Source organism: Symphalangus syndactylus, chromosome 4 (assembly GCF_028878055.3).
Source record: "Symphalangus syndactylus isolate Jambi chromosome 4, NHGRI_mSymSyn1-v2.1_pri, whole genome shotgun sequence".
Taxonomy (NCBI): domain Eukaryota; kingdom Metazoa; phylum Chordata; class Mammalia; order Primates; family Hylobatidae; genus Symphalangus; species Symphalangus syndactylus.
The window spans coordinates 18,112,210-18,130,330 of record NC_072426.2 but is presented as its reverse complement, the minus strand read 5'-3'; the positions used below and the strand labels follow the sequence as shown (position 1 = coordinate 18,130,330).

Sequence of the window (18,121 nt, the reverse complement as noted above, 5' to 3'; positions counted from 1 at the left end):
AGTCATACTCAAGACTGGGCAATTTGTAACAAAAAAAAAGAGGTTTAATGGACTTACAGTTCCACGTGGCTGGGGAGACCTCACAATCATGGTGGAAGGTGAAAGGCACGACTCACATGGTGGCAGACAAGAGAAGAGAACTTGTGCAGGGAAACTTCCATTTTTAAAACCATCAGATCTCACGAGACTTATTCACTATCACAAGAACAGCACAAGAAAGGCCCACCCTCATAACTCAATTGCCTCCCACCAGGTTCCTCCCACGACACATGGGAATTATGGGAGTTACAATTCAAGATGAGATTTTGGTAGGGACACAGCCAAACCATATCATTCTGCCCCTGGCCCCTCCTAAATCTCATGTCCTCACATTTCAAAACTAATCATGCCTTCCCAACAGTCCCCCAAAGTCTTAACTCATTTCAGCATTAACTCAAAAGTCCACAGTCCAAAGTTTCATCTAAGATAAAGCAAGTCCCTTCCACCTATGAGCCTGTAAAATCAAAAGCAAGTTAGTTACTTCCTAGATACAATGGGGGTATAGGCATTGGGTAAATACTGCCATTCCAAATGAGAGAAATTGGTCAAAACAAAGGGGCTATAGGCCCCACGCATGTCCAAAATCCAGCGGGTCAGTCAAATCTTAAAGCTCCAAAATGATCTTCTTTGACTCCAAGTCTCACATCCAGGTCATACTGATGAAAGAAGTAGGTTCCCATGATCTTGGGCAGCTCTGCCTCTGTGGCTTTGCAGGGTATAACCCCTCTTCTGGCTGCTGTCATGGCAGGCATTGAGTGTCTGTGGCTTTTCCAGGTGCGCGGCACAAGCTGTCAATGGATCTATCATTCTGGGGTCTAAAGGATGGTGGCCTCCTTCTCACAGCCCAGCTAGATGTTGCCCCAGTAGGAACTCTGTGTAGGGGCTCCAACCACACATTTCCCTCTTGCACTGCCCTAGAAGAGGTTCCCCATGAGATCCCTGCCCCTGCAGCAAACTTCTGCCTGGACATCCAGGTGTTTCCATACATCCTCTGGAATCCAGGCAGAGGTTCCCAAACCCCAATTCTTGACTTCTTTGCACTGGCAGGCTCAACACTACATGGAAGCTGCCAGGGCTTGAGGCTTGCACCCTCTGAAGCCACAGCCTGAGCCACAGCCTAGGCTGGACACAGCACAGGTACCTTGGGACCCGCCCATGAAAGCACTTATTCCTCCTAGGCCTCCAGGTCTGTGATGGGAGGGGCTGCCATGAAGACCTCTGACACATTGGAGACATTTTCCCCATTGTCTTGGGGATTAACATTTGGCTCCTAGTTAGTTATGCAAATTTCTGCGGCCAGCTTGAATTTCTCCTCAGAAAATGGGGTTTTCTTTTCTATTGAATTGTCAGGCTACAAATTTTCTGAACTTTTATGCTCTGCTTCCCTTATAAAACTGAATGCCTTCAACAGCACACAAGTCACATTTTAAATGCTTTGCTGCTTAGAAATTTCTTCTGCCAGATAGCCTAAATCATCTCTCTCAAGTTCAAAGTTTCACAACTCTCTAGGGCAGGGGCAAAATGCCACCAGTCTCTTTGCTAAAACATAACAAGAGTCACCTTTGCTCTCGTTCCTAACAAGTTCCTCATTTCCATCTGAGACCACTTCAGCCTGTCCATATTGCTATCAGCATTTTTGGCAAAGCCATTCAACAAGTCTCTAGGAACTTCCAAACTTTCTCACATTTTCCTGTCTTCTTCTGAGCCCTCCAAACTGTTCTAACCTCTGCTGTTACCCAGTTCCAAAGTCACTTCCACATTTTTGGGTATCTTTTCAACGGCATCCCACTCTACTAGTACCAATTAGTCCATTTTCATGCTGCTGATAAAGACATACCCAAGACTGGGCAATTTGCAACAAAAGAAAGAAGTTTAATGGACTTACAGTTCCACGTGGCTGGGGTGGCCTCACAATCCTGGTAGAAGGTGAAAGGCACATCTCACATGGCAGCAGACGAGAGAAGAGAGAAGAGAGCTTGTGCAAGAAAACTCCTGTTTTTAAAACCATCAGATCTCACAAGGCTTATTCACTATCACGAGAACAGCACAGGAAAGATCTGCCCCATAATTCAATTACCTCCCACCAGGTTCCTCCCACAACACGTGGGAATTGTGGGAGCTACAATTCCAGATGAGATTTGGGTGGGGACACAGACAAACCATATCAGAAGCCAGTTGCGCATGCAAAATTTTGCCTGGAGGCCAGGTGTGGTGGCTCACGCCTGTAATCCCAGCACCTTGGGAGGCCGAGGCGGGAGGATCACGAGGTCAGGAGATTGAGACCATCCTGGCTAACACGGTGAAACCCTGTCTCTACTAAAAATACAAAAAAATTAGCCAGGCATGGTGGCAGGCGCCTGTAGTCCCAGCTACTAGAGAGGCTGAGGAAGGAGAACGACGTGAACCCAGGAGGTGGAGGTTGCAGTGAGCCGAGGTCGCGCCACTGCACTCCAGCCTGGGTGACAGAGTGAGACTCTGTCTCAAAAAAAAAAAAAAAAATGCCTGGAAACCTGCTTAGCCAGATCCACAAAATCCTTAAGTATGTTTTCTATCTTTATATTTCTGCACATAATAGTTTTTTCAAATGTTTCCTCACTACTTAATATTGGGCATTCCTCTCCAGCCTCCAATAATAATTTGCTTACTGGTCTTCTAACTTCCATAAATAGTCCCATTGTTCTTCCAGTTTTTACCTGTAGTTCAGGGGCTGGCTGGGCTTCTTTCTACATCCCTCCATAGTGTCTCATGCAACAGAGATTTTTTCTCTCCATGTGGCCACTCTCTTAAGGAAAATAAGTGAACTTCCTCACATAGCAGCTGTTTTTCCCTCTGATCAAAAGCAGAGGCTATGTGACCATTGTAGGCCTGGACCCAAAAGTCCTAGAATGTCATGTCTGCTGTATTCTATTAGTCAAAACAAGTCCCAAGGTCAGACCAGATACAGTTTACCCTCATCTCTTGATTAGAGAAGCCACAAGTAAATATGATATGGAAAAAACTCTTGGTCCTTACAGTGGGTTGAATAGTGGCCCCCAAATAAATGCTTATGTCCTAATTCCCGGAACCTGCGAATGTTACCTTACTTGGAAAAGGGGTCTTTGCAGATGTAACTAAGTTAAAGATCTTGAGATGAGGATATCAACCTGTCTTATCTAGGGGGACCCTCATCCAATGACAAGTGTAGACTATAAGGGACACACAAATGAGAGCCACACAGGCAGAAGAAAAACCATGTGAAGATTGAGGCATATGCAGTCACAAGCCAAAGAATGCTGGCATCTGTCAGATGCTGAAAGAGACAAAGAACAGAATCTCTTAGAGCTTCTGAAGGAAGCACTGATATCTTGATTTTGGACTTCTGGCCTTGAACTGTGAGAGAATCAATTTGTGTTGTTTTAAGTCACCATGTTTATGGTATTTGGTTATGGCAGTCACAGGAAACTAATATAGCAGGTATGTTTGAAATCAATCCAATACATTATGCTTATATTATTTTTAATGTTCAGATACTCAACATAAATAAGCTTTACAAAAATTTTGCTTCAGTCTACATAAATCAGATATATAGTATTTATTAATAATTTTTAAGAAAAAATTTATTTTTGAAAATAATTTTTGAATGGAATGATTTTATAGGATAATGAATATGAGAAAAATAATTTTCATTTTATAAATAGTTTTCAAAACTATGAATGTTGTCCCAGTGTAGATTTTAAATTGCATACTTACTATACAAATAACTGTCTAAAGCATTGCTTTCTGCAATGATGGAAATGTCCGATGTCTTCCCTGTGCCATGTTGTAGCCACTAGACACACGTGAATATTGAGAACTTGAAATATGGTTTATGGGACTGAGAGTTAAATTTCAAATTTTATTTCATTCAGTTAATTTAAATTCAGACAAATGTGACTAGTGGCTACCATACTGGACAAGTGCTGGTCCAACAAATCCTTTTACAAGTTAGGTGGTATATACTTTTTTCTTTTAACAGTATTTAAGAGGAACATAATTGTATTGCCCACTGACGGACTGAATTAGTCATGGCAACCACCCATGGCCACGTGGCAAGAAACACATGGCATACATTAGGTAGAAGGTCAAGATATGTGTAATGAATAACTATTTACAAATGTGAGCAGGATGGAAAGAAACCAAAGATAGTGTAATACCCTGAGAATAGTAACAAGAAGGTTGTCAATATCTTTGGGCCTAAAGGGATACAAGGGGGCGTTCACTAGGACCCAGAAGGAGATAATATAGATAGGGTTACCTTGAAAGGGGATATAATTTTTCAGGGAAGGAGCTGGGAGAATAAATAGCCATCTCTTCTCTTCCTCTAATCTCCTGCCAAGAGGTACTCATTGGTAAAATCCAGCTGGACGCAAGAAGGCAAGCATGCTGATATAGACCGTGAAGGTCAGCCTGCAGGCGAGAAGTAAGGTAGAAGAGGATGGTATAGATCTGGAATGATACATAGAAGATATCCAACACATAGAAAATTAAAATCAAATAATTATTTATTATAATGTGTTTTTGGCTGATCCAATACAGCTGATGTTTACAGAAATGAGTGACATTGTTATAATTAAACTTTTTCTATTTTGTTAACTTATTTATGTAAATGAGATTTCCACACTCTGAGCCCTGCCTCATTTTAGCAATAAGTGATTCATCCAAAGGTACATAAACTGAAAGGAAGGGAATGCTCCATTCATTTCAGATGTTTCCAAAAAATATGATAAGAATGATCAAATGTTTAATATATTTAAATTAACGATGAGTTATAATAATATAATTACAATTTAATCCAGGGGAAATTTTTCAGTAGCAAGGGCATATAGTCAAAGAATTTTAAAATTTAATTTATATATATCCAGAGAGAGATTATACAGTAATTAATAAGACCTTTAAGCATAAAGATTTAGTAGGATAAAATTCTACAGAGAATAAAGAATTAATATGTAAGTTCAAGACAAAAAAAAGAAACAATGTCAAATTTCTGACTTTTCTGAGTTTTTTTCCACAAATGTATTTTTGTAAATGGATGAAGATAGGCATCAGGTTACTCTGGTAGGTGAGGTATCAGCGAAAATGGCAGAGTATGAATTCCAAAAGTCTGTCCCTCCACAAAAGTAATGCATAAAGTGGCACAACTGTCAGAATCAACTTTTTCAGAACCTAGAATGTAACCAACAGCTTGCAACAACCAGGGGAACACTTAATCAAGAAAAGCAGCCAAATCTCAGCATATGTCCTAGCAATTCCACTCCTGGGTATACACCCAAGAGAACTGAAAACATATGTTCACATAAAAATTTGTACATGAACATTCATAGCAGCATTATTAATAATAAATAAAAGTGGAAACAACCCATCAACTGATGAATGGATAAACAAAATTTGGTATAACTATACAATGAATATTACTCAGCCATGAAAGGAAATGAAGTATCGATAGGTACTACAGCATGAATGAACCTCAAAAACATAATGCTAAGTGAAAGAAACCAGTCACAAAAACCCACATGTTATATGATTTGATTTATATGAAATGTCTAGAATAGGCAAATCCACAGAGACAGGAAGCAGATTATAGTTGCCAAGGGATGGGAGATGAAGGGAATGGAAAATGACTGCTTAATAGAAACGGGGTTTCTTTTGGGATGATGATGAAAATGTTTTGGAACTAGATAGAGTTGATGGTTTCACAATGTTGTAAGTGTACTAAAAGCCACTGAACCATACGCTTTAAAATGGTGAATTTTATGTTGTGTGAATTGTACCTCAATTTAAAAAACTGTGGTATTAGGTTCCATTGGATACGTTAACAGTATGATGGATTTTTTATTGGAAAATTCAGAATTTTCAATATTTTTGAAGTTACCATCTTTATAACAATTTAATCTAGAATGAAAAAGTTTAGATATTACTTTAAAAATGTGTGGCAGCGTAGGTTGAATCAAATGAGGCTGGTGACATTTGACTGTTTTAACCTATAAAATGACATTTCATGTGATTCCATTGTTCTTCAAATTTTCTAGAAGGTATATGACAAATAAGTAGATCACTACGTAAAGGATTAGAGAAAGAAGGTAAACTTAGCACTTGTTAACTTGGGGGAAGTGAGCTCTGGGTGAGTAAGAATTTTGAGAGGGAATGGAAGCATGAGCAGTGTGTGATGGCCCTGGGCCTGCAGCTTGCCTTCCAATGCTCCACCACTTACTGCAATGGAGCGTCAGAAAAGTTCATTACCGACTGTGTCTCAGCTTTGTGCATTGTAGAGATGATACTAGTACTTACCACATAGGGTTGTTCTGAGGATTAAATGACCTCATGTGTAAAAAGAGTTTAAAACAATACTGGTAAATACATGCTGCATTAGCAGGCCACTGCCACAATAACACTGCATAACAAACAAGCACAAAATCTCAATGTTCTACAACAATAAGCATTTATTTCCCACGATGCACCTGTGGATTGGTTAGACCTGCCTCAGGCTGCAGGTTGGGACCAGGTCTGCTACACGAGTCACTCATCTTCCTTGGACCAGCAGTTAATCAAGGAACATTCTTGTCATGGCAAAAGGCAGGAATACACGGAAATGTTAACGTCCCTTTTGAAGTAAGGCTTTTTCTTCTTAAGTTTTTTATTTCCTTTTGTTTTGTAGGTTTTTCTAAATTCTTGTATTTTTATTGGAATTTCAATAGAGAAAACATTACTATCCATTAAACATTCTTTGGTTGTGAAGCAAATTCATGCTTCAGTTAAAAACACTGGTGTGTCCCATTCTTTGAAACAGTCATCTTCCCTTCTGCACCGAATGAGCTACATGAATCCCATACAACATTGATAAAGAGAGATGGAGAAATATAATTTCCTTGGATTCTGAATTCATTCTGATTATAATTTTCTCTCCTCTTCTTTTGACAAGCCAGTCTTACGTGCTGTCAGAGCAATTTTGTAGCATCTACTAAAGAGAAATAATTTGGAAAACACATCACATTTGCTAGCTGAGAGATTTATCTTGTCAGGCAGGTGAAGCAGAATTCAACGGGAATTTGCATCTCCTCCCATAGTTTGGCCTGTGTGTTTTATTATCAGAAACCAACAAAGTTTTAATTCCACCTTCTTCTGTTTTCTGGTGAGTAAACAAAGGAAGACGTTTTGATAAAGAGGCTTAATGGGAGAAGCTGATGTATTATACCTTTGCAGATAACGCAAATCTATAAGCCTAAGGAAATACATTTATCAATTCCTCCCATCTGCATAGACCATTTAGCCTGTGATATTCTGATAATAAAGTAAAGAAAATCAACACTTTTTTCCCACATAGTACTGCTGTAAATTACATGAAAAGTGATCACACGTGCCTGGCCAGGATGAAAACACCTTGAGATCAAGTCTTTACTATAATACTAATGTGTAGATGGTAGAGTCCTTTTGGCCAAAAAGCAAGAAAGCACCTTTGTTACAAGTACATAATGTAGCTTCCAAACACTAATACTTTTTTCTGGGTTGCAATCTAATTGGCAAAGATTGAGTGTGAATAATACACTTGATTTTGTTGACAGCTGTTATTTTATTTTATTTTTGGTTACAGACAGGGTCTTGTTCTGTCACCCAGGTTGGAGTGCAGTGGCGAGATCACAGCTCACTGTAGCCTCAACCTTCTAGGCTCAAGTGAGCATCTCTCCTCAGCCTCCCAAATAGCTGGGACTACAGCTGTGCACTACCACGCCTGGCTAATTTTTAAAACAATTTTTGAAGAGATGGGACCTCATTACGTTGCCTAGGCTCGTCTTGAACCCCTGGCCTCAAGCAATCCTCTGGCCTCAGCCTCAGCCTCCCAAAGGGCTGGGATTACAGGCATGAGCCATTGCATCTGGCCTCCCAGCCATTCTTTTTAATTGCAGTTTAAATGTTTTACATCGTGATTATATTTCCTTAGAGTGAGGGAGATTTAGCCTAGCCCCAAAATGGAAGGTGTAATATCACAGGAAGTCCCAGCTACTACTCTGCCCTCTGAAGTTCAACTAAAAATGATTATGTGTGTGTGGGCACTATGCAACCATTCATCATGATACTGATAGGGACAGGGGTGAGAGAAATTCTAGGCAGAAAAGGGCAGGTCCCTGGTGAAGCCCCACCCTCAAGACAAAAAGCCTGAGACTGCAGCCTAAAGTGAGAATTTATATCCCTGTTTTCCTGCTTGAATACTGCCTTTTCCTAAGCCACCCCTGGCCCTGCCCTGCCCCATCGTGTGCCTATAAAGACCCCAGACTCAGCCAGCAGAGAGGAGAGGCAGCTGGATGTCAGGGACTGTGGCTGGACATCAGAGAGAAGCGGCTCGACTTCAGAGGGACAGCTTGACAGTGTAATTTCAGAGAAGAGTCCAGCCGGAGATGGCTGGACTTCTGGACCTGAGGGGAAGATTACCTACCAGTCCCATTCCCTTTTCAGCTCCCTTTCCCACTGAGGGTCACTTCCATCAGCAATAAAATTCCCTGTACTTACCATCCTGCAGTTTGCTCATGCAACCTCATTTTTCCTGGACACGGGACAAGAGCTCGGGAGCCATGAGTGTGGATACAAAAGGCTGTCACACTGGCCCTTTGCCCTCACTGGCGGAAGGCAGCTGCCTCAGGTGAAAAAGGCAGAGGGCCACTGAGCTGTTAACACTTAAGCCATCTGCAGATGACAGAGCTAAAAGAGCACAGTAACACACCCTTTGGGGCTTCAGGGGTCTCAGGCATCCCCAACTAGATGCTGCAGAGCCTGCATGGAGTTTGCTTGCACTGGTGCCCAAAAATGCTAGCTGTGGCTCCTGCGCCCACTCACCTGTGTGCTCCCTTCCGCAAGGGGTGCAATGAGGCAGGTCAGAGTGAGTGAAGTTTGATCCTGCTGGCACTGAATTGGTCAGCTGCTTCCAGCACTCGTGCACTCCAGTTCCCACCTCGGTTGCTTGCGTGCTTCCTCCTGCGAGGAGTTGAGAGCAGCGGGCTGAGTAAACAAGGCACCCCTGTCCCGAGTCCCACAATGGGGTCAGGGAAATATCCTGCTTCCTCACTCCTTTAAAATCTTTAATGACAGGAGAAAATTCTCATGGGAGAATCATACTATTTCTAAGTGAAAAAAAAAAATAGAATACAAGCTATTTAAATAGTATAGTTCCTATTGAGCAAGAAAAAAGTATAGTTATTTGGAAGGAAATACATCTAAATGTTAATACTGGGGCTTGGAATCGTTATTATTCCTCCTCTTGCATTATCCTATATTATGAACTGTTTACAGTAAATGAGAGTTACTTTTATAACTTTTATAACTTGAAAAGTTCCTAAAAATTAGCTCCCCATTCTTGTTCTGTCACCCAGTTGGGAGTGCAGTGGCAGTATCACAGCTTACTCTAGTCCTAACTTCCTGGGCTCAAGCAATCATCTCTCCTCCGTCTCCCAGATAGCTGGGACTGTAGGTGTGCACTACAAAACCTGGCTAATTTTTAAAAACATTTTTGTAGAGAGGGGATCTCACTGTGTTGTCCAGGCTGGTCTTGAACTCCTGGCCTCAAGCAATCCTCTGGCCTCAGCCTCCCAAAGGGCAGGGATTACAGGCATGAGCCATTGTTCCCAGCCACCCAGGTGTTGTTGAAATAAGCTGGAAAAATAACATTGTAAACATGAAAAACAAGATATAAAAGAGACTTTTCTAAACTTCCCAAAACTTCTATCTTCTGCCATAACCTTTTTTTCTTTATTCTCTTCTTGATGGTCTTAGTTAAGGTCATAATTTCAACCACTGATGTTACCACATAAACACCTTGGTCCTAGGTATCCAGACTTTGCCTTGTCCTTCAGTTCTAGTCCTGCAATACCGACCACTTGCCAAGTAGCTCTACGTGGATATCTTATAAGTATACTCAATATTAACCCCCAAACAAACTCATGAATTGTCCTCCGAGGCCTGCTTGTGCTCCTGCTGACTCTGTTCTTGTTAATGACACCACTCTCTCGGTCATTACAAAGATAATCACACTGTTACTTTAACCCTCCTTTATCTTTCACATATGAACAATTGTCATCATATTTTATCTCAACAATGTTGCTGGAATTTAATTGCTCCTTTCCATTCCCACTGGCAATATCCTAATTCTACCTCTCACTTGAATGATGGCATTGTACCTGCCAAACACCTCACGCTGATTAACCTTAACCTTCACAATAGTCCCAAGACATAGGTACTCTTCTTATCATCTCTATGTTAGGTAACTTGCCCAAAGTCATAGAGTTTACAAGCAGAGCTAGGATTTGAACCCAGGCAGTCTAATGTCAGGGATCGTATGCATAATTTCCCGCCATATAGTCTCTAGATCAGTAATGGCAACAGCAGCTACTCTTTAATTTTCACTACAATCCTATGAAAGTAGCATTATCCGTATCTTAGAGATTTGGAAACCAGGGCTCAAGGAGGTTAAGAACAGAAACACCTCATGAGTTTAGTCGGCCTACTCACCCACCGGCCTCCATCAGATGAATCCTCCAAGCGCACCCATCTGATTATTCCTTAAATAAGAAAAAAGAAAAAGAGAAAAATTGATGTCCTTCACTGCCTAAGGAATAAAGTCCAAATTGTTCGTTTGGGCATTCAGGGGCTCCCCATGTCTGCTCATTTCCAGCTTTATCTGCCACTTGTCACTCCAGCTGGGTAGGTCACCTGGCCTGCACTCAGCCATGCCCTCAGGTCCTGCCTCTACTCATACATGCTTAATCTTCTATTTTCATTTCTCACCACGCATCCCAGTTGGTGTGTATGTATTCTGTGTATATATTGAAAAGGTCCATTTGGAATTGTCGCTAAACAGCAACCACAGATTAGGTATATTCTGAAGACTTCTCTGCCATTACACAGACCCTGGAAAGAGAAAAATCATTTAGTTTTTCCAAAGTGAGAAAATAGGCTTGACAGAGCTATCTTCTTGCTTTCTCTCATGCAGTGGTGCCCTATGGTAATGCTGTCAGTTCAACAATGTATATATGAATAATCAAATGTAAAACAATTGAGGATTCTGATGAGTAGAGTGGAAGCAAGAAGCAGGTTGAGTCCTTTAGCTGTTAACCCTAAAAAGGATGGCTTGGATCGTCCCAGCCTAGAGACCTCTTGTGCCCAGATGGCTCTTCTGTATTGGTCTTCTGCTGTAGGCTAGAGCGCTGGTTTTAATCGTTTCCTCCTTCTCCTCTTGCTCCTCCACTTCTTCCTCCTCCCTCTTACCCTTCCTTTCCTTCTTCTCATACCTTTTCATCCAAGAAAGTCTTACCAGGAGGTTCAATGTGAACAAGAGATTAAAAACAGAGCTGCTCTGCTGGAGGTGGGGTGGGGAGCCTGAAGACTTCTTCATCTGCCCCTCACCACATCCCCGCTCCTTGCACCTGAAGAATTCTGCAGAGACCAGTTGCCAAGGGCTGTGCGGGCAGAGTGTGCATGTTCAGGCATGTATGCCTGTTTGCAGATGGTATGGAGAAAAAGGTGATTGTATTGTTCATAAAAATGTAACTTGCTCAAGTATACACCCCCTTTCTTTCTAAATTACTTGCTTTTATATTCTGGGTTCCCTAGAACTTAGATTGAAATGTCATCCAACAACTATTTGTTTAGGGCTTGCTGAGCTGCTTTCATACTGTGAGGGTTGAGAAATATATGAAGCAGTCCCCGCCCAAGAAATTGCATAATTTAATCGTGAGGCCAAGACTGTCACCTTCCTGAGAGTGACTCCAACATTCTAGATTTTCAGTTTTGATCTTTTGCTTGAACTTTAACTGCCTGTTGGCCCCCTGGACAATCTCTGCTTGATTATCCTACTCTTCGCCTCAATTCGACATCTCTAAACCTGAAACTATGTCCTTTGTCAGGAAACCAAGACGTTTGTAACATCCACATCAGAGTTGTCTGGTAAAGGAGTAAAAACATGGAGGAGCAGTAACAAACAGTGGAGATCATCAAAGTGACAAAAGTAACAAAAATAATTGGGGATTGCTAAGAGCTACTGTCAGTTATTTGAAGCCTGTAATGTATGAGAGGGAGTAGATGTCTCTTGGAGTGAACATATACCTGCTATTACCTCAATCACCTTAGTTCCCTGCCTCTCATCTTGTCAGCATCTCTATGTTAATATGATTATAGTATTTAAAAAAAGTTTTTTATATATAAATAGCCTTTAAATTACAAGTCAATAACTATATCTACAATGCAGCCAAATAAATAGAAATCTGTTCTAAAAATGGAGAAAAAACTAACCATGATGGACACTCTAAAAGAAGGTACTATATATAAAAAACTGTTTATTACAATTTCTGGGTAGTGACTGGTATTTTGTGGATCCCATAGATCAGGCATGTTCAGCGTGGTATGGCCATAGACATGACTGGTATTTTCTTTTCTTTTTCTTTTTATTTATTTATTTTTTTGAGATGGAGTCTCGTTCTGTCACCCAGGCTGGAGTGCAGTGGCGAGATCTCAGCTCACTGCAACCTCCACCTCCCGGGTTCAAGTGATTCTCCTGCCTCAGCCTCCCGAGTAACTGGGATTACAGGTGTCCGCCACCACGCCCAGCTAATTTTTTGTATTTTTAGTAGAGACGGCATTTCACCATGTTAGCCAGGATGGTCCCGATCTCCTGACCTCGTGTTCTGCCAGCCTTGGCCTCCCAAAGTGCTGTGATTACAGGTGTGAGCCACCACGCCCAGCCCATGACTGGTATTTTCAAGAGTAATTTTGAATCCATCTTATCTGATTACTTTAAAAACAAACCCTTGCAAAAAAAATGTGACTTTATTGTATTTGATTTTGCTGTAGAGAAAAAAAACCAAGGGTTGCAGAGTAGCAGACTGTTGCTCAATGTAAAGGAGAACTCCTAATAAGAGAGCTGCCCAAAGTCAGACTGGTAGTCTAGGAGGGCAATGTGTTTCCTTTTCCAATTCAGACATGAGCTGGGATGAAGCACTGCATTCAGAGGGATGTTGAATTGAAGGTCCTTCAAAGTCCTTCCAACTAAACACTTTATGAGCATATGAATGTAAGTTCACCAGGAGGTCAGGGAGGCAAGAAATTAAAATTAGAAGGAGTTTTAGCAGAGGGGTCTTCCTAATGGAGGAGGTCATCAGGGCTTGCTTTGAAGGGCTGCTAGGTTTTTTAGAAGGGGTGAGTAAAAGGCATCATTTTGGGTGGGAAAAACACGATGTCAAAGGTGTGAAAGAGGCTGGTCAGGTGCAGGAGAAGGAAGAGGGCAGTTGATGCTGGTGGGGGAAAGCAATATGATAGAAAGAGGCCCTGGAGAGAGAGTAGGATTGAACTGTGTTTGAGGCTATGGTGAGCTAAGCAAAAACCTGACAGCTGTTCATATATTATCTGATAAACCTGACAGTTGCCTAAGGACATGTGAACTCAGGAGCAGCTCTGAAGTGCAAGGAGGTGAAAGAGCTGTGTGCTGTGTTACAGCTTCTTCTCCAGGCTGAGGAACTGGGTCTTGCTTAAGTACAAGGGGGTAGCTGCCAATCAGAACTTCCAGTATATCCAAGGCAGAGTAACCTTCTTTTAGGTGTCTGTCTGCCTTGTCTATATTGAGATGAAAGGGCAGCAAGAAAATCTGTAAACATCCTATTAAAGCCAGAACATGACATTTTAAGAACTTTCATCTCACCAAAGAGGTGAAAAAAGACTTTCAAAAATATCATAAAGATCCTTTGCTAGTGAACAAATAAGTACAGATCATTTATTAAGGAACTGAAACACTGAAAGCGAGCCAGATATGGAATTGTTTACAAAAAAAAACCCTTCAAGTTATTATCCATTTTGTAAACTACCATTATAACTATAATTTTAATATATATTATATATCCAAATTACAATACAAAACCATTACAGGATGGTTTACAGCAGTGTGCAGCTGGGAGTGACAGTATATCCTCTGGACTGAAAATCTCTGATGTTACTGGCCCCACTTGAGCCCTAGGGACAGAGCTGTGCATATTATGGCAAGTGGCCAAGGAAGTATCATGATGGTCCCATCAGCAACCCCAAAACTGTGATGGTTCTAGGTAGTTTGCATGTTTCTATGTTTTGGCATTACTGAGTTTCAACTGTATAAATCTGTATTTTCATTGTATTACTTAATGAGTACTTAATGAAAAGGGGAAAAAAGCAAATAATACATTCAGAAAACAGTGGAACAAATTATATTTCAATCAATTTGTACTTTTGTAATAAAGAGACCTCAAATCCTGAAATATTAACATACAACAGGCGAAGTTCCAAACATTCTTCTACTGTCATCCAGTTGTCTACGTGTGAGGATAACTGCTGGTTGTGAGCACAGAGGACTAATCACAAAACTCATCATTTGGGTAATGAGACCCTTAGTAGAATAAGATAACACTTTAGATTTCTTCTGAAAAGGACAGAAGACTTTTTGGCTGATGATACCCTGTGTTGCTTGTATGATATTACCTCCCACTGTAGACTATCGCACCTCTCCTTGGATCCAACCTTATTTTTGGATTGACCTATAATTGACCTTGGATTTCTTTCAGATAAAATTTCCAAGATATTGCCGTTTTCCCCTTTCTTAAGTGTATACACAGGTGGGATTTAGATGGGATGAGGGAGGAGGGGACACTTCAAGCAAGGGAACAGCCTGAGTAATCCAATATATTCATGTATGAGAGAAATCATAAGGAGAGTAGCCAGGCTACAGCAGACAATTTCTCCTAGAGGGGGATGGTGGGAGGTTAAGGAGGAATCTTCTGGTGGCACAATCTTATAGAATAGTGGGTGTGCTCGGTTGCAGAGTGGTGGGTGGGTGCCAAAGAGATGTGGAGGAGAAGAAGGTGGCAAAGCTCACAGGTGGGTCTCTCCACTGTGGAGAGAACTGAGTTGCCATCCTGAGTGCACAGTCAGGAACCAGTACACAAAACCACCCTCACTTCTGACACCAAATGCAATTCCAGGGTTCCTGGAGACCACCCTCAGTTTCCATAGTTCACTAGAAGGACTCACAGAACTCACTGAAAGCTGTTATATTCATGGTTTTGATTTATCGCAATGAAAGTTTACAGAATCAAATCAGTCAAGGGAAGTGACACATAGGGCAGTGTCCAGAAAAGTCCCCAACAAAGAACTGATTGTTCTCTTCCAGCATATTATGGACAGCATTAGCTTTCCCAGTAACATTGTGAGGCAACATGCACAAAGTACTGCCAACCAGGGAAGCTCGTCCACGGCTTGGTGCCCAGAGTTTTTACTGGGGCTCAGTCACACAGACCTGGTTGATCACCCATGTGTCCGACCTCAGTCTCCAGCCCCATCAAAAGCACATTATTAGACTGTTGGTGTGGCCCAAGTCCCTCAGGTAGACAAAGGCGTGACATTCTAAGGGGTTAAGACTACCTCCCAGGGCCCAAGGAAAAAGCCAGTCTTCTCTTTGGGTATGGGCAATTTATTACTATACCCTGAGGTAACATATTTTGTTCTTCATTTTGTCCCCTTTTTCTTTTTCTTCTTATTTCTGTCCTTTCTTCCTTTTCCAAAATTGTTAAGGTATAAATCTATGCCCAAACAGTCTATGCCCAGAAGACCCTCTCCTCTGCTGCTGTCCAGTCACTGTCATAGTGACTGGGTTCTATGTACTGAGAACAGGTTCACTGGCATCTCTTCATTCTAAGTTTGACAAACGCCGTAGAGTATGCTGGGAAAATCTCCTGGTGCCAGGACCCTGGAGAATGTTATTTGCAAGACAGTCTCCTCCTCGAGTTGAAAAAATACACAAAGGAATACAAGTCACCTCAGAAGCCAAGTACTAAAAGTCTGATTCCCACAGCAACACAGGGATTGCCCCTTTCCACTAGGGGTAGGGCATGCTGAAGATTTACTCTGGGTCATATAGTCTCAAATAATGAGAGTTCTTACAAATATTAAATTACCCTAAATAAATTGACTATGTGATTCAGGTAAGGCTGCCACACAGCCTTAGAATAGGTCCTTTTACAGCTCTCCCAGGTGTCTTTTCGTTTTATTTGAGATTCCTTTCTTTGCCACCCTGTTTCCTTCAGTGAATGCTTAGCCAGGGAAAGCCTTCTCAGAAAACGAGGAGATTTCGCCACCTTGAGTCTTTGGTCTTCCTTAATTATCTTTAGAGATTTCTGTAAGAGTAGCCTGCCTTAATTTGTTTTTTTATTCTTTGGAAACATCAGACTGGGTCCAGCTTTGGGCTTATGCCTACATTATAAATGCTAAAGGGCTTTATTTGCAAATAAATTATTTCCCACACACACTTGTCAAACTAAATCATAAAGCACAAAAATAAAAGGACTTGAATTGACAAAAATGATAATTATTCGCAAAGGGAAACCATTTCAAATGTGTTCCTACTTACCCACACCTACTTTTTGATCTTTGGTCCAAAAACCCTCTTAAATTAAGCGTTTTGCTTTCAGTGCACTTATCTCAGAATTGTGGAATGAAATAACTAGGGAACATAAATGGCATTATTTTAAAATAATGCAATTTGTGTCTAGTACGGTCATGTGTGGTACTCTTACTTATTATGCTGAACTGTAATTTAAAATACTTCATATCCTATATACTAAAAACTAACCCAGGGTTTTCTCCTATGTTTTCAAAAACCATTATTATACATTCATATTATCATTAACATTGATTATGCTGCCAGACAAGTGTTCTGCTTTATATATTTAATTAAATGTTTATGTTTTGTACTTGTACCTTGAGGTAATCTTAACACGAAGGGGACAATTTTGTAACTGCAAAAAAAAAACCCAACGCATATAATGAATAATATGTTTCCTGCTGCATAGAACATTTAAAAGCCAAAATTCCTGCCTCAAAATGTTTTCAGGCTAAGGAAATTATAAGGAAAATTAAATGCTTTTAAAATGTCAAGAGTGAGTTAGTTCACTTATGTGGTTTGAGTTTTGGTTTGTTTGATGTATTCATGAAACCTGTTCTTATAGATGAGTCTATTTTTGCTGAAGAGAAATTATGAAGGTTTATTACATAGGTTATTTATAATCCTTAAAAAATTAGAGATAATGTAATTGCCCCAAAATAGGAGGCTGGTTGCATAATTATGGAGCATCCATACAATGTGGCCCGTAAAAGTCAGGATGTAAAATATTTAATGACATAGAAAAATGTTTACTATATGTTAAGTGAAAAAAATAAGATTATAATGTAGTATGCACAGAATACTCCTTATTTGATTAAGAAAAAGGATGTATTCTATGAATAAATAATATATGTCAATATGCATGGAAAACACTGAAAGGATGTTCATAGCAGGTTAATAGTGGTTCTCTTTACATAAATTAGACATGGTTTGGAAGATCATAAATCATTAATTCTTAGAGATGAAGAAACTCTGAGATCACTTAATTCAGTTGCTCATTAACTCATCAGATAACTCATTCCATATACAGATTGATCCAAATATTTGGGAGTTTTTTCTTAACTTGTGTCTGCCTTCCTGTAATTTCCACTAGCTGGTCCTATGTCTGCCCTCTGGAGCAGTGGGGAATAAATTCAATTCTTTATACATGACTGCTTCAACTATTTAAAGACAACTCCCACTTCTTCCTAAATCTTTTTTTCTTCAGGGTGACGGTTTATTCAATCTTTCTTTACGGTTTCCCGACTCCTCCCATGGCCCCACCATACTTACCTGGAGGCCTGGGAGTTGTTTGCATCCCTCTAAAATGAGTCATCCACAGTAGACCCTGCATTCCTTGCAAGTGTTCTTTGGCCGGCTAGAATCCAGTAAACCTCTTTGCTCCTTTGATCTCTGTGTAGCAAAAGCTGCCATTCATATCAACTTTAAGTTAACTAAAACTCTTTCAGGAAGTTTCTGCATAAGCAACTATTAAGAACCATCTGATCCAATCTGAGTTTATTCTATTAATTATTTGAATCCAAAGCAGGAACCATACAGCTATAACAATCTGTGATTCAGCCTCTGGTCTTTATATTAATCCTTCATATGCCATATTTTACTTGTTTTAGTCCATATCCAAGTCTATCA

The 18,121-nt window shown here is 40.6% G+C and overlaps 1 long non-coding RNA gene and 1 pseudogene across 3 annotated transcripts in view; one reads left to right on the top strand and one right to left on the bottom strand.

Moving 5' to 3' along the window:
• LOC134736446 (uncharacterized) overlaps positions 1-18,121 on the top strand; it is a 65,179-nt gene that overhangs the window by 20,497 nt on the left and 26,561 nt on the right. The gene's annotated exons all lie outside the window — the stretch shown is intronic.
• LOC129480432 (acyl-CoA-binding protein-like) overlaps positions 1-18,121 on the bottom strand; it is a 38,065-nt pseudogene that overhangs the window by 6,066 nt on the left and 13,878 nt on the right.